The following is a 4973-nucleotide window of genomic DNA, read 5'->3' as shown; positions in this document are numbered from 1 at the left end:
CTAGCTGGTTTGCTGGAGGCTGAATTATCAGTAGAAAATCTTCATTCCCTGAAATATCTAGTTCACTGGAGCCATGTGGAACCTTCTTCTGAAGGCCTGGCCTCTTCTGCCACTAGCTGGTTTGCTGGAGGCTGAATTATCAGTAGAAAATCTTCATTCCCTATTCCCTGAAATATCTAGTTCACTGGTGCCATGTGGAACCTTCTTCTCCATTTGTATGAATCTTATTGGATAAAATTGGAGAACTCAGTACATTTTATTGGCCATGGATTATGATGGAATTTCTGTTAATTGTTTTCTGCATGACAATGATATCATGGTGATGGCCATCTTTCTTCCTGTTGTGTGGCTGGCATGTTTTACCAATGAAACCAGGGTGTGCTAGAAACTCCTCCCACAGGGAGTCTCAGGTCACAGTAGGCTGTCAGGGGAAGCTTGTCCCTGAAGCTCAAGAACTGCACCTCCCAGAGGCCTCTGAAGGAAAGACATGTGGGCAAAGCCCCCGAATAGGCTGTGCAGAGGCCTCTGGGAGGAAGACTGGTAGGCACAGAGATACCTAGAGGCCCCCAAGAGGTCACAATGTCAGTCTAGAATACCCAGAGGTCTCCATGAGCAAGACTGAATTCAGGCCATGGCAGGAGGACACAGATCCCAGAGGCTTCTGGGAGAGGATCCCCAAGCCTAGTATCAGACTCCATTACCCAGAGACCACCAGGAAGTAGACTCTTGGGCAGAGTGCCGGACTACATCACCCACATGTCTCTGGGGTGTAGGCTTCAGGTTGTAGGCCAGAGTCCATGACCTCGAGGCTCCACCCCGGGAGGAAGAATTATGAGCGTAGAGCCATACTACATTTCCCACAGCCCTCTGGTGGGGAAGGCTTCCAACAGTAGTCAGGCTACATGACTTCATAGTAACTACCTTACCCACAGACCTCTAGGAGGAAGACATCCGGACCCACTGGCCTTGAGGAATGGGACTTCCACAGCATATAGGACTATGATACCCACAGGACCCTGGGAGGAAGTTTCTGGCTATAGTGCCAGAATGCAACCTTTCCCAGCGCCTTGGTGTGCACTGCTCAAGTGCCCCTAGAGTACTCTCAACACCCAGAGACATGTAGTTCCACTTCTGAGCCATGAGCTTTTCTCCCTTAACAGTAGGTGAGGTGCCAAGGTCTCTCCTGTAGTTTTTGAAAATCCAAAGGTTCTGCATTACTTGTGGCCAACTGTACCATTTGAGTCTCATACCTGCTGGAAAATCATGTGCTCAATATCCCCAGAACAGAATGAAAGAGGCATTGTGATAGGGCCATCCCTTCAGGGTAAGGGAATAATTTTTCGTCCCACCCCTACTTCCCTCTGTGTCTCTGGTGAGTGCACAAATCCCAGAACAAAAGCTGAAAAAAAAAAAAAAAAAGAAAGAAAGGGAAAGGAAAGATGACATGCCTACAAGGATGTAAATCCTTGGAATATTTATGAACAATGCCAGTTACTGCTTTCTGTAAATCAGATAGAGCCCCTAGAGTTAGGTTTCCTGGAGCCCAGCTGGTGACTTGGTGACTAAGGCACTGGACTTTCATGTGGCCACTGGTGGTTCAAGTCCCAAGCCTGGTGGCTTGCTTTCCCACTCTCCCTTTCTCTCATAGGTCAAATTAAACAATCATTTTAATAAGTAAATGAAGTAAGTAATTGTTAAAAAAAAAAGAGAAGTGAGATGTTTTCTTCAGTTGAGCAGATGAAATTGTAAGGCACATTAGTTTCCATCCCTTTGGAGAAATGATCCTGACTGTCATCTTAATTTTTCTATGACAGCAGAAGCTAAAACTTTGATCTGCTGATTCATACCTTTCTGGTTTCTTTTTTCTTTTCTCATATTTTGACAGCATACATATGTGTTTTATGTATGTCTTACATTTATCCAAAATGTACTTTCTCTCCTTCATTGGAAGCCAGGGGATGGGCTTTGCAATTAATGTGCCACTTCATATATTGCAGGGATTTCTTCCTGAAGACCATGAAGTTCTATTTCCAGTCTGTTCAAAATACCATATTGAAAAGTACCAAATACTTCTAATTTCAGCATTGTGTGATCCTTATTTAGAGACTATATTTCTCCATATTAGCATTTGGTAAATCTTATTTTGGGTTGGAAGTGCCTTTTTGGTTGCATTTTATCATGATACCCAGTGGGCGGCCCTGCATGTGTTCATAAGGTGGTTTTTAGAACAGAGATGAGACCCTCTCATGCCTGTTGAGCTCACAAAAAGTGTGACTTGGGGTTACACTTTAAATGGTTGTCACATTTGAATGTATAGACATGGAGGTTTGATGTAGCAAATTAAGGTTGTGCGTTGAATAGTCTGTTTGTTTGTTTGTTTGTTTGTTTTGCCACATGGCCCATGGGGGAAGGAGAGAAAGAGAGAGCGAGAGCAAGAGCGAGAGCGAGAGCAAGAGCGAGAGTGAGAATGAGCGAGTGAGCGAGAGAGAGAGAGAGATCACCTCCATGGGCTAATCCTCTCTCCTTCATGCAGCAGCATTTTTTATGATTTGGGGGAAGCCCATTCATGCTCCTCATATGTTTCTCGAGAGGACGGGTCTGGGACCTGAATCGTTCAGTTGACCTTATGGCATAGAGCTGCCTTAGCCACCAGGCTACATGGAGCCCCCAGCTTCAGTTTCCCCTGTTATAGGCAAGGATATATGGCTTTTCCCCCTTTCTGCACCTGTTGTAGTTGTGTATTATCAGATCTCTAGCCAGGAGCATTTTTATTTCAGTGTCATCATCTCTTGTTGGTTAACAACATCCCACATTTTTTCTTTATAGAGCACTCTCCTGTGGTCATGATGGTATTGCATGGGAACATTTTGGGATATAATGAGCTTCTAAGTGTGATGCTTCTTCTGCTATACAGACAAACCTATATGGATTCTGATATTCTTGGTTCTATTCCTAGGAGCAAAGATGATTTAATTTTGTATTTTAGTATGCATGTAAGGCACAGATCTTCTTTTTAATGATTTGCTTTGTGACCAGCTCTATTGGCAAAATACATCCTGTATCTGTTCAGTTATTCATTTATTTGTTCAAGGTGCTTGCACTTATTGGAGAGACTATGAGGGGGAAAGTGAGAAATCATACCCTTCCAGGGGAGGTAAAAATGCCACACTAACTTCTCCTCTGTTCTCTTCCTGGGATGTTGGCTTCACATGCCCACTCGGCTGGCATGGCAGTTGGCCTCCCGAGGTGGGACATTCAACCCCTTCCCACCATACATGGACTCTCAGCTGCCATCTGCCTGATCACCCACTCTGCTGCTTTAGGGAGAAAGGTAATGATCCACACCAGCTGTATGCAGGGAGCTGAGGGGGGGGGCATGGTACAGGTGAGGTGATGACCTCTCTGCAACAAATTCTAATCCCCACAGTCAACTCCATGTGGCCATTTATCAGACACCACTGGGCTAGGGGTGTGCCCAGACCCTGAGATCCTCCTGCCCAGATCTCAGGTTCCCAAACTGTTGAGTGGGACTAGGTGTGGCACCATGTGGTCTCCCACATATTGAGCAGCATGCCCTTCAACTGTGAACAGTGTGCTCTTTCTGAGGCCAGCAGCCTCAAAGGCCTACGGCTCACCCAGGTTCTGTCCTAGTCCACTTGTGGTTGGTGCTGTTCTCCCAGCAATTATTTCTAGAGAGGAACCAAACATTTGCTGTGCGTGGCATACTGTAGGGTGGTGCTTTGGTTAAGAGGCAGATGTCTACCCATCATATTTATTTTACATACTTTAGTTTCAAAACAAAATAAACAAAAACCCCATGATACACAACATTCAACCCCCTTCTCAAGTTAGGAAGGGGATGGCACTTGAGGCTTTTATTTTCTACCTTAGACACAAGGACAGGAGAGAAAAAACTCCAAACACTATAAACATAGCAGAGGGAGCCAAGTGAGACAGGGCCATTCAGGGCTGCTGAGGGAGCCATGGGGGTACTATACAGAGGGTATGAGGTTTCCCAGTAGAAATGCCTAATTTGCTTCTGCCATGAGTGATCTATACTCATCACCCTCAAGGGGGGAATCTCATCAGGAGCAGAAGCATCAGGTTCCTCTGCTGTCACTTCATCTTTATCAATGCCCAGCCCCAGCTTGATCATTTGGTAGATGCAGTTGGAGTAGGTCTGGGGATCCTTGAGGGGAAGCCAGAAGAGAGCAGAGAAGTGTGAAACAGCAGCACCACCAAGTCATTGACAGCCTTGTCATTTTTTTTTTCTGACTCAGCCTCTGCCTAAGTATCTCTACAATGGGGTGATCAGGGTTGATCTCCAGGTGCTTTTTGGACATCATGGATCCCATTGTAGAGTTGCCCTGAAGTGCCTGGGCTTTTCTGATCCAATCCATGTTTGCTATCCAGACATAGTCAGTGGTCACAATGCAGCAGGGTAAAGACACAAGCCTGCTGGAGATTGTCACCTTCTCAATCTTTTTATCCAAGATTTCTTTCATCAGTTTGCATAGGTTCTTAAACGTTTCCTTGCGCTCCTCTTCTTTTTCTTTTCTTCATCCTCAGATAGCTCCAAGTCCTCCTTGGTAACTGAGACCAGGCTGTTCCCATCAAACTCCTTCAGCTTCTGCATGCAGTACTCACCAATAGACTTAGTCACGTATAACACCTCAAAGCCCTGTTTCTATACCCACTCCACAAAAGCAGAGTTGGTCACCTGCTCTTCTCTTTCACCAGAGATGTAATAGATGGACTTCTGCATCTATTAATATGATCATGTGGTTTTTGTCCTTCCTTATGTGGATGTGATGTATTGCACTTATTGTTTTGGATATGTTGAACTTGCACTTGCATCCCTGGAATAGAGCCTCTCCAATTGATGTACAAAGTTTACAATGTGTGTGTGTGTGTGTGTGTGTGTGTGTGTGTGTGTGTGTTTTCTTTAAAAAAATTTTTATTCATTCATTTTT

At 44.9% G+C, this 4973-nt stretch overlaps 1 pseudogene; it reads right to left on the bottom strand.

Annotated features, from left to right (window-relative positions):
• Positions 1–411: 411 nt before the first annotated feature.
• On the bottom strand, positions 412–4765 carry LOC102487780 (putative heat shock protein HSP 90-beta-3; annotated as a pseudogene).
• Between the last annotated feature and the right edge of the window lie 208 nt (positions 4766–4973).

The sequence above is a fragment of the Tupaia chinensis genome, unplaced genomic scaffold (assembly GCF_000334495.1).
Source record: "Tupaia chinensis unplaced genomic scaffold, TupChi_1.0 Scaffold139733_1, whole genome shotgun sequence".
NCBI classification, from domain to species: domain Eukaryota; kingdom Metazoa; phylum Chordata; class Mammalia; order Scandentia; family Tupaiidae; genus Tupaia; species Tupaia belangeri.
Note: the sequence above shows the minus strand (reverse complement) of the source record. Positions and strands in the feature narration are given on the sequence as shown.